This window comes from Rattus norvegicus, chromosome 16 (genome assembly GCF_036323735.1).
Source record: "Rattus norvegicus strain BN/NHsdMcwi chromosome 16, GRCr8, whole genome shotgun sequence".
NCBI classification, from domain to species: Eukaryota; Metazoa; Chordata; class Mammalia; order Rodentia; family Muridae; genus Rattus; species Rattus norvegicus.
In genome coordinates this window covers 34,568,332-34,582,138 of record NC_086034.1, presented here as the reverse complement: position 1 = coordinate 34,582,138, position 13,807 = coordinate 34,568,332, and the positions used below count along the sequence as shown (strand labels likewise).

At 39.6% G+C, this 13,807-nt stretch overlaps 1 long non-coding RNA gene across 2 annotated transcripts in view; it reads right to left on the bottom strand.

Moving 5' to 3' along the window:
- Nucleotides 1–4,828, bottom strand: part of LOC134478862 (uncharacterized) — a 33,229-nt gene extending 28,401 nt beyond the window's left edge. Inside the window, exons 1-4 of one of the 2 annotated variants that reach the window (XR_010058781.1) lie at nucleotides 4,727–4,761; nucleotides 4,249–4,342; nucleotides 3,857–3,913; nucleotides 2,214–2,323 (exon numbers count right to left, since the gene is read on the bottom strand). This is a non-coding gene — a long non-coding RNA (uncharacterized LOC134478862). Of the gene's footprint in view, nucleotides 1–2,213; nucleotides 2,324–3,856; nucleotides 3,914–4,248; nucleotides 4,343–4,726 lie in introns of both variants that reach the window. The other variant, XR_010058780.1, reaches the window with a different exon arrangement.
- Nucleotides 4,829–13,807: the final 8,979 nt, after the last annotated feature.

Here is a 13,807-nt window from a genome sequence, read left to right as displayed (position 1 = left end):
AAAGTGAGTCTCCATTTCAGACAACAACCACAGCAATACAGGATTCTTAAAGCAAGAAGCATGGTCCAGGCTGACTTAGTCCTTCAAAACTAAGAAAAATGCTACTAATTCCTGAATCCCTGTGTATATGGTACTGTGTACACATTCATGTGTGCATGTGCATTTGAATACACCTGTGTGCCTGTTTATGAGGACCAGGAGTCGTGTTTCCTCAGTGACTCTCCACCTTATGCTTTAAGCAGGGTCCCACACTGAACCTCACTGAGCTCATTAATCCAGTTAGACTTGTTAATGAGATCCAGGAGCAGCTTGTCTCCAACCTTCCAATGCCGGGATAACAGATGCACTGCTCAGAGAGATTACATTTTATGTGATCTACAGCTCCAGACTCCGGACTCCACAACCACACAGCAAGCACTTCACCAGTGATGCCATCTCCCTGGCCCCCGTTAATGAATTTCTTGCACGTACTGGACTGATGATGTTAGAAGTATTATCTCTAATCCTTGCAGAAGGCCAGCCAATCAGGAACAAAAGAATTCTACATAGAACTTGAAATTCAGAGAATGAGAGTGGAAGTTTCAATAAGAATATCCACCACATGCTGGGTTATTTGAATGCTTGGTCATCAAAATGGCGCTATTTGAAAAGGAATGGGAGGTGTGTGTCCTTGTTGGAATGGGTGTGGCCTTGTTGGAGTAGATGTGACCTTGTTGGAGTAGGTGTGGCCTTGTTGGAGTAGATGTGACCTTGTTGGAGTAGGTGTGGCCTTGTTGGAGTAGGTGTGGCCTTGTTGGAGTAGGTGTAGCCTTGTTGGAGGAAATGTGTCACTTTCAGAGAGCAGTGCTACAAGGTTTCAAAAGCCCAAGCCAGATCCAGTGTCTCTCTTTCTGCTGCTATAAATCAGAATGTGGAACTCTCAACAACTTCTCCAGCAATATGTCTGCCTGCCTGACACCATGCTCCCCTCCATGATAACCAGCTAAACCTCTGAAAGTGGAAGCAAGCCCCAGTTAAATGCTCTCCTTTATAAGAGATCCCATGGCCACGGTGTCTCTTCACAGCAACAGCACAATAACTAAATCAATGAGCAACTTATCACATGCCTGGCCCAAAAGAGATCCTGAATGTTGCACGTAATCGAATCATGGTAATAAAATTCTTTAGCCCAGGAAAACTGAAGCACCAGAGCACAGTCACACCTGGTCATTCCGATCTAGTGCTTAGGTTTCTGCAGATTCTCAAGCCCAGGAAGCAAAGAAATAACCTCAGAGGAAGCTGGGGTGTTTTGTTTGGTTTTTTTTTTCTTGTGACAATTCCTTCTTTTGAATTGAAAGAAAATTAGTTAAAATAGAATTGTATCACTTCCTCTTTTCCTGTCCTCCCTCCAACTCCTCCCATATCTGCCTCTCACTCTCTCAAGTCGATGGCCTCGTTTGAGTAATAGATGTATTATATTATATTATATTATATTATATTATATTATATTATATTATATCATATTATGTTTTCTATACATAAATATAAAAATACAGGCTTCTGAATCCATTTAGTGTAGACTGTTTGTATATGATTTCAGGGATGACCACTTTGTATCAGATAATCAGTTGGAGGGTTCATCCCTACGAGTGGCTAATTCTCTCTCTCAGCAGTCAATAGTTCCCTGTAGCTCTTTCTCTAGGGGTGGGACTCTGTGAGAGTTCTCCTCCTCTGTTGGCATGTCTACTAACATAAACATTGTGCTGGTCTTATTTAGGCAACCACATTATTGATGTTTCGAGGTTGAGGCTTCCTTGTCGTTCCTAGAAATCACTATCATACTCCTGGTCCTCTGGTTCTTATCTTTCTGCCCTGTCTCTTCTTCAATATTCTTGAACCTTAGGTGAAGGAATTGTGTTGTAAATTTATCCATCAGGGCTGGGATCCCCATGACTCTAATCTCTGAATTATGTGCTACCGTGGTTTCCTGTAATAGTCACTATATAGAGAAGCTTTTACTATGAGGGGTTGAAAGTTACACTTATCTGTTTGTAAAAGGCTAAGTTTTAGAATGTGGTCTGATAAAGTGTCAGTGTTTTATCTTCTAAACTCCATGATCTCACTATCGCTGGGTAGTTGGTTAGGTTTCCAATAGCAGTCATAATTTCCCTCTTGCTGAGTGGGCCTTATCATATAGCTGATGGTTACCACCAAGATATGAGTCAATATTTCACCTTTATAGGTATCTCGCCATGCTGGTCATTGTCATAGTCCAAAGGTGTCACAGCTGAATCACACTGTTGATTTCTTTCCTGCTTGGCAGCATACATGGTACTTTCTGGTCCTATGAAAGCAAGACCACAGGAAGGAGGTTGTAGGTCAGATCCAGTTCTAATTTTCTGAGTCCTGTTTCGGAAGTATGTGACATTTTCCAATAAGGACTTACCTTCAATCTCTGATGAGTCAGTAACAATAGGCAGCAGCAATAGCCTACAGTATTTAAGGAGTCACTTGGACTACCTTAATCAACAACTCAACTAGCAATGTCAGGCAGAAATTTAAGATTAGATAGATAGATAGATAGATAGATAGATAGATAGATAGATACATAGATACATAGATACATAGATACATAGATACATAGATACATAGATACATAGATACATAATACATACATACATAGGTACATAGATACATACATACATAGATACATACATACATAGATACATAGATACATAGATAATATAGATGATTGATTGATATATAGATATATATAGATAATAGGAAGATAGATATAGCTAGATGATAGATGATAGATATAATCAAAAGATAGAAGATATAGATGATTGATAGATAAGTAGATAGAGATACAAATATAAGTTAAGTAAATATAAAATGTAACTCCTTGAAGCTTTATCAAGCATCTTTCATGATATTTGTCCCCTCTCTCCTTGTGCATAGATCTCCCTCCTCCAGCCCCTATGAGAGCCTAGGACATACCCTGAGAAAACACTATTGATCCTAGAGGCAGAAGAATAAAACTTCATGCTCTTATTATTTATTCAAAATCCTCTGCCATGAAGCAAATTTCCCGGCCAGCCTAGAGTTCATGAGATCATATCTCAAAAGGACAAGGAAAAAGATGTGCACCAGATAAAAATTGGAAATGGTAAATTCCCATGAAAAGCCTTTCATAAAAAGGCTAACTGAGGCAAGTGAACTTTGAGATCAGTTACTATGAAAGAACCCTTTGTTACAATGAGTCACTTTTCTGGATTGCTTTCAGACACATGCCTCTTTTCCATCTCATGTAATCATCTATGCCTCCCTCTAATTCACCCTACCCTACCTAGTCATGGGCAACCAACTGCCTCCATTATACTGCAGGGTTTAATGGCGTCCCCACAGTTCCTGTTTCAGTCATGCACTCTGTGCTGTTGAAAGTTGTGTGGCTTCTATAAGGGTTCTAACACTGTATAGCCTTCCCAGTACCACAGCACAGAATCCAACTGAGCTAAAACTGAAAGCCTCATCCATCTCAAGATAAGCCCCACACAGAGTCACCCCTCAAGGTGAACTTTGCCATGTGTGAGAGGAGCAGCAGGAGATCCAGTCTCCCCTGCAAGTACTTTGCATTCTTTTCTGAATAGAATGTGCACAGACCAGAGTACAGTATGAGAAAAAGAGTAACTTGGAAAGGAAAGGAACACTCCACACCCTTCCAGTCAAACCTGGAAACCAAACCAATGAGTTGGGGAAGCCATTTTTCACATTGCCCACACAGCCAACAGCTGTCCCATCAGACCCAAAATAGCTTATTCAAGGAAGATAACTTCTGATGGTTATTTGCACTGCAATTTGAATTCAATCTACTCACATAGATGAATGCTTCATTCTCGATTATGATTTCTACATTTGACTCCACACAAAGTGACTGAGGAGATGTGAAAAAAAACAGGAAGTGCTTTTTTATTATTTTTCAGTAATAAAATGCACAATGCATATTCTGTCTACAATGTTAAAAGCATCTTTTTTTTAAAACAACAGCATATTCCACTGCTTATATCTTGTCCTATTTTAACTAAGCAAACTTTTCCAAAACAGAATAAAAATACCTCTGTTAAATACTGCCAGTCAACAAGACTAGGTCAGATCTTTTACAAAATGATAACACCATAAATTATTCTTCCCAGTGCATTGCAAAGCTCTCCTCATCAGCACATTATGTTTTCTTTGGTTAAAGCAAGGTAAACTGAATGACATAAATACCTTCTGAGCAGTCGTTGTGGACACAGGACTCCTCTTGCTCATTCCAGTTGACTATAATCATTGTTTTCCATAATCTCCTTCCTCATGACAGCATCTACAAAGAAATCCGTTTCTAGGCTGAAATCCATGCTATTCCAACACTACTCCAGAGTTGTTTAAACCAGCCCTTGTTCCCTTATACCAGGGCCATCTGACAGACATGACTCTCCTCTGGTCCAACGTCACCCAGCCCTACTCCACCCCCATGAAAGTGCTGTGGGCTAACGATCAGACTCAAGGCTACACCAATAAATTATGGTTGTTAGTCGAAAGACATAGCTGGCAGATGGTTTTCTTAGACTTTCCCTAAAATATAAGACTTTGAAAATTGTGAGTTCAATATAATCTTAGTAGAGCCTTTCTTACTCCACTTCAAGATAAAAATGAAAGACAAAAAAAAATTTAAAAATTAAATAAACAAATCAACAAAAAGCCCAACCTTCTGGTTCAGTTTTCCCTTTCTGTCATAACACTAGATTGGCATATGCATGGCTCTGTGGTCTGTTTCCTCTTTAACCTGCTGTTCAACATTAACCCTATTATCTGTAATGTTTTAGTAGATCACTTATATTTGTAGACTTTTTAATCCTCTACTACCAGCAGTTTTTTTTTTCTGTTTGATACAGTTAGGTTAGTTTTGCATTGAGTTATTTTTATTCAAACAGTCCTCCTGGGTAGATTTATGAGGAGACAGTGCCAAACTAGTGTTGCTTACAACAGTAAGCAGAAAAAAAAACCTTTTTGCTAGTAATTACAGTGACTCTCTGCTCCTCAAGGTACTAAAGAAAAGTAACTGCTGAGTTCTCAGCTCTAAGTAAGGCATTTATATCACACAAACACACACACACACACACACACACACACACTTACACTCACACATATACACACATACACACTCACACATATACAAACGCAATGTCTCACTCATACACATACAAACATACACTCACACACATACACACACTCACACACACATACGCACACACACTTACACTCACACATACACACACATTCTCTACACATACACACACACACACACACACACACACACACACACAGTCTACACTTGGAAAAATATGGAGAGTGAAAGAAAATAAGGCAAAAGCTAGAGATACAAGCATCACCAACAGAATACAAGAGATAGAAGAGAGAATCTCAGGAGCAGAAGATTCCATAGAAATCATCGACACAACAGTCAAAGATAATGTAAAACGGAAAAATCTACTGGTCCAAAACATACAGATATCCAGGACTCAATGAGAAGATCAAACCTAAGGATAATAGGTATAGAAGAGAGTGAAGACTCCCAGCTCAAAGGACCAGTAAATATCTTCAACAAAATCATAGACGAAAACTTCCCTAACCTAAAGAAATAGATGCCCATAAACATACAATAAGCCTACAGAACTCCAAATAGATTGGACCAGGAAAGAAACTCCTCCCATCACATAATAGTCAAAACACCAAATGCACAAAACAAAGAAAGAATGCTAAAAGCAGTAAGGGAAGAAGGTCAAGTAACATGTGAAGGCAGACCTATCAGAATCACACCAGAATTCTCACCAGAGACTATGAAAGTCAGAAGATCCTGGACAGATGTCATACAGACCCTAAGAAAACACAAATGCCAGCCCAGGTTACTGTATCAAGCAAAACTCTCAATTAACATAGATAGAGAAACCAAGATATTCTATGAAAAAAAAACAAATTTACACAATATCTTTCCACAAATCCAGCCCTACAAAGGATAATAAATGGTAAAGCCCATTATAAGTAGGCAAGCTACATCCTAGAAAAAGAAAGAAACTAATCGTCTTGACAACAAAACAAAGAGAAGAAAAGCACACAAACATAATCTCTCATCCAAATATGAATATAACAGGAAGCAATAATCACTATTCCTTAATATCTCTCAACATCAATGGTCTCAACTCTCCGATAAAAAGACATAGATTAATAAATTGGATATGCAATGAGGACCCTGCACTGCTGCCTACAGGAAACACATCTCAGAGACAAAGACAGACACTACCTCAGAGTGAAAGGCTGGAAAACAACTTTCCAAGCAAATGGTTGGAAGAAGCAAGCTCGAGTAGACATTCTAATATCAAATAAAATCGATTTTCAACCAAAAGTCATCAAAAAAATAAGGAAGGACACTTCATATTCATCAAAGAAAAAATCCATCAAGATGAACTCTCAATCCTAAATATCTATGCTCCAAATACAAGGGCACCTACATACATAAAAGAAACCTTACTAAAGCTCAAAGCACACACTGCACCTCACACAATTATAGTAGGAGATTTCAACATCCCACTCTGATGAATGGACAGATCATGGAAACAGAAATTAAACAGAGACATAGACAGACTAAGAGAAGTCATGAACCAAATGGACTTAACAGATATTTATAGAACATTCTATTCTAAAACAAAAGGATATACCTTCTTCTCACCACCTCATGGTACTTCTCCAAAATTGACCATATAATTCGTCATAAAACAGGCCTCAATAGATAGAGGAAGGTAGAAATAATCCCATGTATCCTATCAGACCAGCAAGGGCTAAAGCTGGTCTTCAATAACAACAAGGGAAGAATGCCCACATAAACATGGAAATTGAACAATGCTCTCCTCAATGATAACCTGGTCAAGGAAGAAATAAAGAAAGAAATTAAAGACTTCTTAGAATTTAATAATGAAGGTACAACACACCCAAACTTATGGGACATGATGAAAGCTGTGCTAAGAGGAAAACTCATAGCTCTGAGTGCCTGCAGAAAGAAACAGGAGAGAGGATATGTCAACAGCTTGACAGCACACCTAAAAGCTCTAGAACAAAAAGAAGACAATACACCCAGGAGGAGTAGAAGGCAGGAAATAATCAAACTCAGAGCTGAAATCAACCAAGTAGAAACAAAAAGGACCATACAAAGCATCAACAGAACCAAAAGTTGGTTCTTTGAGAAAATCAACAAGATAGATAAACCCTTAGCCAGACTAAGGGGAGGACACAGAAAGTGTGTACAAATTAACAAAATCAGAAATGAAAAGGGAGACATAACTACAGAATCAGAGAAAATTCAAAAAATCATCATATCCTACTACAAATGCCTATATTCAACAAAACTTGAAAATCTGCAGGAAATGGACAATTTCCTAGACAGATACCAGGTACCAAAGTTAAATAAGGAAAAGATAAACCATTTGAACAACCCCATAACTCTTAAAGAAATAAAAGCAGTCATTAAAGGTCTCCCAATCAAGAACAGCCCAGGTCCAGATGCGTTCAGTGTAGAATTCTATCAGACCTGCGTAGAAGACCTCATACCAATACTATCCAAACTATTCCACAAAATTGAAACAGATGGAGCGCTACCCAATTCCTTCTATGAAGCCACAATTACTCGTATACCTAAACCACACAAAGACCCAACAAAGAAAGAGAACTTCAGACCAATTTCCCTAATGAATATCAACGCAAAAATACTCAATAAAATTCTGGCAAACCGAATCCAACAGCACATCAAAACAATCATCCATCATGATCAAGTAGGCTTCATCTCAGGCATGCAGGGATGATTTAATATATGGAAAACCATCAACATAATCCACTATATAAAAAAACTGAAAGATAAAAACCACATGATCATTTCATTAGATGCTGAGAAAGCATTTGACAAAATTCAACACCCCTTCATGATAAAAGTCCTGGAAAGAATAGGAATTCAAGGCCCATACCTAAACATAGTAAAAGCCATATACAGCAAACCAGTAGCTAACATTAAACTAAATGGAGAGAAACTTGAAGCAATCCCACTAAAATCAGACAAGGCTGCCCATTCTCTCCCTACTTATTCAATATAGTTCTTGAAGTTCAAGCCAGAGCAATCAGACAACAAAAGGAGATCAAAGGGATACAGATTGGAAAAGAAGAAGTCAAAATATCACTATTTGCAGATGATATGATAGTATATTTAAGTGATCCCAAAAGTTCCACCAGAGAACTACTAAAGCTGATAAACACCTTCAGCAAAGTGGCGGGTATAAAATTAACTCAAATAAATCAGTAGCCTTCCTCTATACAAAAGAGAAACAAGCCGAGAAAGAAATTAGGGAAACATCACCCTTCATAATAGTCCCAAATAGTATAAAAAACCTCGGTGTGACTTTAACCAAGCAAGTAAAAGATCTGTATGATAAGAACTTCAAACCTTTGAAGAAAGAAATTGAAGAAGACCTCAGAAGATGGAAAGATCTCCCATGCTCAAGGATTGGCAGGATTAATATAGTAAAAATGGCCATTTTACCAAAAGTGATCTACAGATTCAATGCAATCCCCATCAAAATAGCAATCCAATTCTTCAGAGAGTTAGACAGAACAATTTGTAAATTCAACTGGAATAACAAAAGCCCAGGATAGTTAAAACTATCCTCAACAATAAAAGGAATTCTGGGGAAATCATCCCTGAACCCAAGCAGTATTACAGAGCAATAGTGATAAAAAGTGCATGGTATTGGTACAGAGACAGACAGATAGACCAATGGAACAGAATTGAAGACCCAGAAATGAACCCACACACCTATGGTCACTTGATTTTTGACAAAGGAGCCAAAACCATCCAATGGAAAAAAGATAGCATTTTCAGCAAATGGTGCTGGTTCAACTGGAGGTCAACATGTAGAAGAATGCAGATCGATCCATGCTTATCACCCTGTACAAAGCTTAAGTCCAAGTGGATCAAGGACCTCCACAGCAAACCAGATACACTCAAACTAATAGAAGAAAAAGTGGGGAAGAATCTTGAACACATGGGCACTGGAGAAAACTTCCTGAACAAAACACCAATGGCTTATGCTCTAAGATCAAGAATAGACAAATGGGACCTCATAAAACTGCAAAGCTTCTGTAAGGCAAAGGACACTGTGGTTAGGACAAAATGGCAACCAACAGTTTGGGAAAAGATCTTTACCAATCCTACAACAGATAGAGGCCTTATATCCAAAATATACAAAGAACTCAAGAAGTTAGACCACAGGGAGACAAATAACCCTATTAAAAAGTGGGGTTCAGAGCTAAACAAAGAATTCACAGCTGAGGAATGCCGAATGGCTGAGAAACACCTAAAGAAATGGTCAACATCTTTAGTCATAAGGGAAATGTAAATCAAAACAACACTGAGATTTCACCTCACACCAGCGAGAATGAGAATGAGAATAAGATCAAAAACTCAGGTGACAGCAAATGCTGTCAAAGGTGTGGAGGAAGAGAAACACTCCTCCATTGTTGGTGGGATTGCAGACTGGTACAACCATTCTGGAAATCAGTCTGGAGGTTCCTCAGAAAATTGGACATTGAACTACCTGAGGACCCTGCTATACCTCTCTTGGGCATATACCCAAAAGGTGCCCCAACATATAACAAAGACACATGTTCCACTATGTTCATAGCAGCCTCATTTATAATAGCCAGAAGCTGGAAACAACCCAGATGCCCTTCAACAGAGGAATGGATACAGAAAATGTGGTACATCTACACAATGGAATATTACTCAGCTATCAAAAACAATGACTTTATAAAATTCATAGGCAAATGGATGGAACTAGAAAATATCATCCTGAATGAGGTAACCCAATCACACAAAAACACACATGGTATGCACTCATTGATAAGTGGATATTAGTCCAAATGCTAGAATTACCCTAGATGCACAGAACACATGATATTCAAGAAGGATGACCAAAATGCGAATGCTTCACTCGCCTCTTTAAAATGGGAACAAGAATACCGTTGGGAGGGAATAGGGAAGCAAAGTTTAGAACAGAGGCAGAAGGAACACCCATTCAGAGCTTGCCCCACATGTAGCCATACATATACAGCCACCAAACTAGATAAGATGGATGAAGCAAAGAAGTGCAGGCTTACAGGAACCGGATGTAGATCTCTCCTGAGAGACACAGACAGAATACAGGAAATCCATAGGCGAATGCCAGGAGCAAACCACTGAACTAAGAACGGGACCCCTGTTGAAGGAATCAGAGAAAGGACTGAAAGAGCTTGAAGGGGTTTGAGACCCCATATGAACAACAATGCCAACAACCAGAGCTTCCAGGGACTAAGCCACTACCCAAAGACTCTACATGGACCTACCCTGTGCTCCAACCTCATAGGTAGCAATGAATAGCCTAGTAAGGGCACCAATGGAAGGGGAAGCCCTTGTTCCTACCAAGACTGAACCCCCAGTGAATGTGATTGTTGGGGGGAGGGCGATAATGGGGGGAGGATGGGGAGGAGAACACCCATAGAGAAGGGGAGAGGGAGGGGTTGGGGGATGTTGACCCGGAAACCGGGAAACAGAATTACAATCCAAATGTAAATAAGAAATACCCAAGTTAATAAAGACGGAGAAAAAAATGATAAAAAGTCTCACCAACATGACCACCTAACATGAGCTGAAAAAGGGTGACAATAGTGAACAAGTCAAAGTGGAGAGAGAAAAGCACATGGTCACACACACACACACACACACACACACACACACACACACACACGAACATGGCAAAAAAAAGAACTATAGGCAACCAAAAAAAGCTAAGAACAGAAAATGTGGTCTTTTACAGGGACAAAGACTCCAAATGGTGATCTAATATTGTCTTAGTCAGTGTTATGCTGCTCTGAAGAGACACAATTAATTAGGAAAACAATCGGGGCTGGTTTACAGTTTCAAAGGTTTAGTCCAGTGTCATCATAGTGGGAATTATGGCTGTACACAAGCAGACATGGTGCTGAAGAAGTAGTTTGGCAGTTCTGCACAGGATCTTTGGACACCAGGAACAGAGAGACATTGGGCCTGGCTTGCATCTGAAACCCCAAAGCCCACCCACAGTGACACACTTCCTCCCACAAGGACACACCTACTCCAACAAGGCTACACCTACTAGTCTCTGTTAATAGCACTCTCCATTGATCAAGCATTTAAATATATGGGCCTATGTGAACTTTCCTACAAACCACCACATAAACCACAGCATCAGCTCTGAAAACATACATACAAATAACAGTATACTACTGAATGAGCAGGATATATAAGCATGTATATATGTGTATACATGTATATGTATGTGATGTGCATATATATTTATATGCAATGGCAGTTGAGGATAAAAGGGGTCATGAATTTTAAAAAGTGTGGAGAGAGGTATATGGGAGGGAAGGAGAGGAAGAAATGCTGCAATTATATTATAATCTCAAAAATAAAATGAAACGAATTAAGCTGACTGCATTGCTGGGCAGTGCCCAGGCCAGGCACAGAGAATAGGAAGCGCACTGTCAGTGTGAGGCTCAGTAAGAAAGTCTACAGAGCCTCTTCCTGGGAAGCCAGAAAGGAAGAGTGAGGGGAGTGGAAACCCCCAGGTTCCTATCTAAGATGTCAAAGACATAGGGAAGCAACTGCCATGGAGTAAGAGGTAAAGAAATTCAGCTGCACTGTACTCTAAGGAAAACTTAAATGAGATTTATTTTATCTTACACACATGAGTATTTCACCCGCATGTACATGTGTGCACCAAATGCATGCCTGGTGCCCACCGAGGTCAGAGGAGGGTGTTGGATCTCCTGAAATAGGAGTTATGAAGAGTGGGACGCTGCCATGTAGATATTAGGAGCTGAACCCGGGTCTTCTGCAAGACCAACAAATGCTCTTATCCTCTGAGCCATCTCTCCAGCCCCAAATATCTACCTCTAAAGTCAAATAATACAGCAACCATATGAATGAATCATGAATATGGAAAAGACCCATCACTTCTCCAGAAATAGAAATAAACGCTGTCTCCAGAATTTTTAGCACAGGAAAAATGGAGTGAACAATTAGAAATGATTGAATAGGAAATTAATAATTTAAAAATAGAACTGTAGGCTCTACCAGATGCAATGTGGTAAGATAAATAAAAGAAATACGAGATGTGTTAAAAGACATGAGTAATAAATTGAGAAGTTTCAGAATACATAAAACATAAAAAGTGTGTGCAATATGTTTAATTCAAATGCAGGATGAACTGCAAAAGCGCTCCATCATCGACTCCCTGTCTGCCATGTGTCTGTAATATGAGACAGTGGACCCTATAGTGTCAACTGGCTCAGGCTTGCCTTGCTGCTGAAGTCTACTCAAGAGCTAACTTCACTAGTTGAGGCTTTGCTAACAAGGCTAGCACCATTGTAGCCATGGACCTCCTACCTCCATTACCTGTGTGGACCATGCATTAGGAGCCAAAGCCAACCTCTTTGTTTTACCCAGCTGTCAATAGTTTTGTCAGGGTAGCGAGAAACTACTGATAGAGATGAGGAGTGGTCCCATTTTGACCTTTTTTAAATCCATTGGTAATATCATGGCGCCACTTCAACCAATTGTTCTCATGAATTTAGAGATAGTGCTGCAGACTGAACCCAGGGCTTCATGTATGCTAGGTCAATACCCTATCATTAAGCTATACCCCAGCATACCTGGGCTAGGTAAGTACCCTATCACTAGCTATACCCTAGTACTACCTATGCTAAGTAAGTACCCTATCACTAAATTATACCAGCCAGTATACCTGTGCTAAGTGAGTGCTCCAACACTGAGTTATACCTCTATGGTAGGTCAATCACTTAGCTCTCAACCCAGCACGCCTATGCTAGTAAGTGCTGTCACAAAGCTATATCCTCAGTACCTTCCCCCACTGTTTTAACCTCCTTGGTAATAATCTACTTTTCACAAGCACTGGGCACAAGGAGAAAATGTCACTGATAATGAAAGCCAAGAGGAAATGGTTCACTGTCATGATTCTCTGTTGTAAATCTCCATTTCTTCTCTCAGTCTGGGGCAGAATTTAGTCCATAAGTATTTCTCTGTCTGGGTAGATCTGAGGAGGGTTGAGCCTCGCTTTGGTTTCCAATTGTGTTAACCAATCATTGGTTGATTCCTCTAACTAAATTCCATCCTTAGTAGAATGCCTTTGCCTCCTTTGGGAGCAATGCATATTAATATAGCTCAGACCATACCTGCCCCCCAAAGGCCCATGTCCTGAACCTCATGTTGGTGCTATTAAGAGGAAGCAGAGCCTTGAGGTGGTAGAGCTTCTTCCGATGTCTTTACATCTTTGGAGTCAGGACTAGAAGTGACTAGTTGATCCCTATGCTCTTCTCTCTGCTCTCCTCCCTGAATATAAAGTGAGTGTTTTCCCTCAGCTCCACACTCCTGCCATGGTATCTGCATTATCTAAAACAAAGAAGTGAATCTATCATGAACTAAAACCTAATCTGAGCCAAACTAAACCTTTTCCATAAGATGATTATCTCAAGTATTTGTTAGGTAGGATAGCAAAAAGCAGATTAGCATATGTGCCAATCATAATTTATAAACAAAGCTGTTTCAGTTGGTTTCCATCTTTCTTGGGGTGGTCCAAGAGTCAAAGGCAGAGTTGAATGGTTGAGAGTCAATGAGTGCTTAAGATCATTGAATAGCTTTGTTCTGGAAGTT